Below are 6,190 nucleotides of genomic sequence, written 5' to 3'. Positions count from 1 at the left end.
AGCGGCAAAATTGCGGGGTTTTTTTTTTTCAGCGCCATTATCGGCACATTTTTCTCAATCGGCAAAATGCAGAGAAAAACAAAAAATATAATTTTCGGGCGATATGCTTCATGTGCTCGTTGGGGAGATTCACCCTCTCTCTATTTGTTCTGTTTATCATTTATCACCGAAAGTGAAAGAAAATCCCACATTTTGGGTCTTCTCCAGAACAGTGATAGAGGGGAAATCTTCCCATAGCATAGAGTAGAACAAAGGGATTCCCTCACTTTGGAGGGATTTCCTCTCACTTCCTGTTTTTGGTTATTGGACCGGAAGCGAGGGGAAATCTCCACAATAGGACACAGATGGTGAAATGAAAAAAGTTTTGCCTTTAGTTCTACTTTAAAGCAACCTGACAATTGGGATAAGGTTTTTCTTTACTTTTCTTTTTTTTTATATAAAAACTCTAATCCCCTATTCATCTATGATTTTACTGCTTTTTTTATTTTATTTCTATTTTAGTAATCATTATTGGTTAAAAGAGACGTATGGGGACTTGTTTTTTCTTTTTTTTAATAATCATTCTTGCCTAGCTGGATGCTGCATGTTTCCCCTGCCGTCTCTAACACTGAGAACGGAGCGATCTAACGCCACTGATCGCTCGGGGGTTCCTAGAGCTCCCTGAGCAGAGAGCTGCCGACTGGCGGTCACCATCTGTTCTCACCCCTCCTTCGTTCATTGGAGCGCTGTGCTGTAAAAGGCGTGGGAGAGGCTGAGCCCGAGCATGTAGGCGGGTCCCAACCAACCATATGGTTGCGATCTTCCCAATGCTTGGACCGCCCCTGTGACCTAGAGCTGCACGATTCTGGCCAAAATGAGAGTCGCCATTTTTTTTTTTCCTGCTTAGAATAAAAAGTTCACGATTCTCGCGGTATAAAATCTTTTCACAAATTTACAAAAAAAAATTGGGCAATCTTTACTGGTTATTTATTTTTTTAATTTGTTACAGTGTAATTTTTTCCCCCAAAAAAATTGCATTTGAAGGACCGCAGCGCAAATAGCGTGCCAGAAAATATTGCAACATTCACCATTTTATTCTCTGGGGTCTTTGCTAAAAAATATATATATAAAAATGTTTGGGGATTGTAAGTAATTTTCTAGCAAAAAAAAAGGATTTTTAACTTGAAACCAACAAATGTAAAAAAAAAGGTTTAGTGTTTAAAGCGGGAGGCCGCCGTTTTTTATTTTTTTGTTTTTTATTTTAAAAGCCAGCAGCTACAAATACTGCAGCTGCTGACTTTTAAAATAAGGATACTTACCCGCCCAGCGCACCCGCGATGTCGGCGCCCGAAGCCGATCTCTCGGTGGTCTCTCGGATGCTGCCGCCGCCATCTTGGGTATGGGAATCAGGAAGTGGAGCCTTTCAGCTTCATTTCCCGGTCCCCTACTGCGCATGCGCGAGTCGCGCTGCGCAATAAGGATGGTCCCCGCTGTCTCTGGGATACGTGTGTTTCCCAGCAGGCAGCGGGGGGACTTTCGGAAAGGGGCGTAGATTCTGCGGAAAGGGGCGTACCTTATGCAGAATCTACGCCGGAAGTGGGTGCAGATACCTGTACTGTACAGGTACCTGCACCCCCCTCCCCCCTGAAAGGTGCCAATTGTGGCGCCGGAGGGGGGGGGGGGGGTTCCAATGAGCGGAAGGTCCGCTTTAGGGTGGACTTCCGCTTTAAGTGGTTAAACTTCCCTCCTTGACACACCAAAGGTCTATTCCTTTGATCTAAAGGACAAATCGTTAGAATGTTTATACTCAAGTTCCACTACTAAAGAATGTTGTGATTCTTGGCAGACTGCCCGTTTTTTTTTTTTTTTTTACTTTCTTTTGACGGCCTTCAACTTTAGCAGAGCAGAGAGAACTCTCTGCATAGAAAGAATCGGGAAATACTTTTTTAAGATCGCAACGGGGAAAACATTGCGATAACGATTAATCGTGCAGCTCTACTGTGACATCAGCCGACAGCGGGCTTCAGCCCCGCCTGCTGAAAACGGGTCACGGGAGTGCAGAATGAACTGCGCTCTTCTGACCCGCAGGAGAAGTACAGACAAACCAGCTCTCCCTATACTTCTCCTTTTTCTTTTTTTTTTTTTTCATAAAAGGTGCAGAATAAAAAAAAAAAAATAGCCTTTATATCTGTAAATAACTTTTCATTGTTTTGTAGCAGAATCAGAACTTCAGTGTCGTCTTCTAGAGTAAAATGTGTGCTATTTACAGGCACTCTATATTTGATATCATTGGTCACAATAGACACATTTATGAAAAGATGCCTTGTTTGTCCTTAAAGTGGTTGTAAACCACTGGACGTTTTTTTTTTTTTTTTTTTTTTTTTTTTTTTTTCCCTCTTGCCCTCCAAGGTAATGTCATAATGTGCTGGTATGCATCACATACTAGCACATTATGTTAAACTTACCTTAAAATGAATCTCTTCCAGCTCTCATCTTCCCCCGTCTTGCTTCCGTTTTCGCTGACTTCGGCTGAGAGGACGTCCCTCCCACGCCTGGATGGCCGTCCCTTCAGCGCGCACGCGTCAGTGATGTCACTGCCTGCCTGTACATGACATGTCTCCTAAGCGGCGCACATTGAGACCCCTTTCACACTGGGGCGTTTTTCATGCGCTTTAGCGTTAAAAAAGCGCCTGAAAGAAGCCGCAACTGCAATCTCAATGTAAAACCCCCGAGTGCTTTCACACTGAGGCGCTGCGCTGGAAGAGCGTCAAAAAAAGTCCTGCAAGCAGCTTCTTTGCAGCGCTTTTGAAGCGGTGAATACAACGCTCCTAAAACGCCCCTTCCCATTGAAATCAATGGGAAGCGCTTGTAAAATGCCCGAAAAATGCCTGAAAAACGCTATTGGCAGCAGCGTTTTGTGGGCGCTTTTAACCCTTTATTTGTCCACTAGCAGGGGTTAAAAGCACCCCATTAATGCTCGAAAAACGCTGGTAAAGCGCTGCTAGTTTAAGCAGCGCTTTACGAGCGTTTTTCGGGCGCTGACATTTCACATTGGGACTGCAGATGAGGCTTCTTTCAAGCGCTTTACAGGCGCTTTTTTTTAACGCTAAAGCGCTTGAAAAACGCCCCAGTGGGAAAGGGGTCTAAGAGACATTTACACCTTCACCTATAAATCCTTATTATAGGATCACCTATAGGTAAAAGTTGATGATGGAAGTTTTACTTTCACTTCAACTTGTTCCCACCCGGCCTGTTAGCGAATGATGGCGGGGCTGGCCTCTCGTCGATATGGGTGGACACAGCCGATGAACGATCGCTGACGGTACCATGTGACCACTGTAACCAATCACAGCAGGTCACATGACAGTTGCAAAACAACGGAGGGCTTCCTTTCATCCCAAACTTTGTATACAATTGTGTTGCTAGCTGTGATTGGTCGCAGTGATCGTATAGTATACACTGGGCCAATCATGGTCCATCTGTGCCGTGTGATCAGCTGTGGCCAATCACAGCTAAGCTCAACAGAACAGACTGACAATCAATCTCATTCAGTAAAATACTTGCTTATAGCAATCAAATGAACTGCTACAAGCTAGCATAATGTGTTCCTGATCACTTCCCCAGAGTAGTAGTGTTACTATGGTAACATTATATTGCTCTGGTCACAGTGTGTTTAAAAAGAAACATTACAGAAAATGTTTTATTTGTTTTGTACTGTCTCCCTTTTACATTAGGATTCTGGGCTTTACTTAAATATTCCTAAGAATGCCCCTCACCCCTGCTTCCTGCTATACCGAATAATCTGTGTAAGAAAGATGTATCTACTTCCCTATTTTGAGGCTGCTCTGGTCATGTGATCTCCCTTGTGTCAGCCAGTGCAGTGGCGTTGCTATGGGGGGGGGGGTGTATACCCAGTTGACACCCACCAGAGGGGTGACACCAGCAGAGCCACTGGCTCATGGTGAAAGCTCTGACATACACCTGTCCGTGGCAGCAATGTGCTCAGCCACAATCTGCCTCTCACCAGGTAACACCAAACCCTAGTGACGCCTCTAGTGCTGGCTGCAGGGGAGAGAAGAGAGAGGTTATGTCTGGAGCAGTGATGTCATCCATAGGCTTCTATGGCCTATGTGTTGGTGCTGCCTCCTCTCCTCTTTTCAGTGCACTCTGGCTGACATGGGCGAGTCGGATCACGAGACCGTGGCAGACATAACGGAGCCGGATCATGTGACCTTGGTTGACACGGGGGAGCTGGATCACGTGACCTTGACTGGCAGGGGAGAGCTGGATCACGTGACCTTGACTGGCAGGGGAGAGCTGGATCACGTGACCTTGACTGGCAGGGGAGAGCTGGATCACGTGACCTTGACCGACACAGGGGAGTTGCATTCCCTTCTAAGCACATCTAGCCTCAAATTTCCCCTCTGTACATACCCCCCCCCCCCCCCACTAACCACCCTCTCCCAGCACTAATCCTTGCCCCCCCCAGCACAAATCCCACCTCCTACTACAAATCCCCCCGCCTTCCCGTTATAACCGTCTCCTTCCCGTTATAACCGTCTCCTTCCCGTTATAACCGTCTCCTTCAGTATATGAGAACCTCTCTGCAGTCGCATCTTACAATGTATGTCTGTATCAGATCCTCAGTAGAGACCCCCCGCCCCCTCAGTAGAGACCCCCCCGCCCCCTCAGTAGAGACCCCCCCGCCCCCTCAGTAGAGACCCCCCCGCCCCCTCAGTAGAGACCCCCCCGCCCCCTCAGTAGAGACCCCCCGCCCCCTCAGTAGAGACCCCCCACCGCTCCACATGCTTATCTGTTTATTTATGAAACATTTTCCTATTTTTATACAATTGCTGAAATTGTGACCAGAAATCTGCTTTTTTTTTTTCTGTTTAAAGCCGAACTAAACTGTATCTGAGCACCACAAACTGAGAATGCTATTTATTTCATTTATAATATTCAAAGCAAACTCATCCATCCATCCCTCCATGTCTCCATCCATCCCTCCATGTCTCCATCCATCCCTCCATGTCTCCATCCATCCGTCCCTTCGTGTCTCCATCCATCCATCCCTCCATGTCTCCATCCATCCCTCCATGTCTCCATCCGTCCCTCCGTGTCTCCATCCATCCGTCCCTCCGTGTCTCCATCCATCCGTCCCTCCGTGTCTCCATCCATCCATCCCTCCGTGTCTCCATCCATCCGTCCCTCCGTGTCTCCATCCATCCATCCCTCCGTGTCTCCATCCATCTGTCCCTCCGTGTCTCCATCCATCCATCCCTCCATGTCTCCATCCATCCATCCCTCCGTGTCTCCATCCATCCATCCCTCCATGTCTCCATCCATCCGTCCCTCCGTGTCTCCATCCATCCGTCCCTCCGTGTCTCCATCCATCCATCCCTCCGTGTCTCCATCCATCTGTCCCTCCGTGTCTCCATCCATCCATCCCTCCATGTCTCCATCCATCCATCCCTCCGTGTCTCCATCCGTCCCTCCGTGTCTCCATCCGTCCCTCCGTGTCTCCATCCGTCCCTCCGTGTCTCCATCCGTCCCTCCGTGTCTCCATCCATCCATCCCTCCGTGTCTCCATCCATCCCTCCGTGTCTCCATCCGTCCCTCCGTGTCTCCATCCGACCCTCCGTGTCTCCATCCGTCCCTCCGTGTCTCCATCCATCCGTCCCTCCGTGTCTCCATCCATCCATCCCTCCGTGTCTCCATCCATCCGTCCCTCCATGTCTCCATCCATCCCTCCCTCCGTGTCTCCATCCATCCATCCCTCCGTGTCTCCATCCATCCGTCCCTCCATGTCTCCATCCATCCCTCCGTGTCTCCATCCATCCGTCCCTCCGTGTCTCCATCCATCCGTCCCTCCGTGTCTCCATCCATCCGTCCCTCCGTGTCTCCATCCATCCGTCCCTCCGTGTCTCCATCCATCCGTCCCTCCGTGTCTCCATCCATCCATCCCTCCGTGTCTCCATCCGTCCCTCCGTGTCTCCATCCATCCGTCCCTCCGTGTCTCCATCCATCTGTCCCTCCGTGTCTCCATCCATCCATCCCTCCATGTTTCCATCCATCCATCCCTCCGTGTCTCCATCCGTCCCTCCGTGTCTCCATCCGTCCCTCCGTGTCTCCATCCATCCGTCCCTCCGTGTCTCCATCCATCCGTCCCTCCGTGTCTCCATCCATCCGTCCCTCCGTGTCTCCATCCATC

The 6,190-nt window shown here is 48.9% G+C and overlaps 1 protein-coding gene across 1 annotated transcript in view; it reads left to right on the top strand.

Annotated features, from left to right (window-relative positions):
* Positions 1-6,190, top strand: part of LOC143956943 (NACHT domain- and WD repeat-containing protein 1-like) — a gene marked incomplete in the record, with an annotated part of 331,576 nt that overhangs the window by 132,501 nt on the left and 192,885 nt on the right.

Source organism: Lithobates pipiens, unplaced genomic scaffold (genome assembly GCF_037356315.1).
Source record: "Lithobates pipiens isolate NorthernLeopardFrog02 unplaced genomic scaffold, aLitPip1_a1.2 Scaffold_47, whole genome shotgun sequence".
NCBI lineage: Eukaryota > Metazoa > Chordata > Amphibia > Anura > Ranidae > Lithobates > Lithobates pipiens.
Note: the sequence above shows the minus strand (reverse complement) of the source record. Positions and strands in the feature narration are given on the sequence as shown.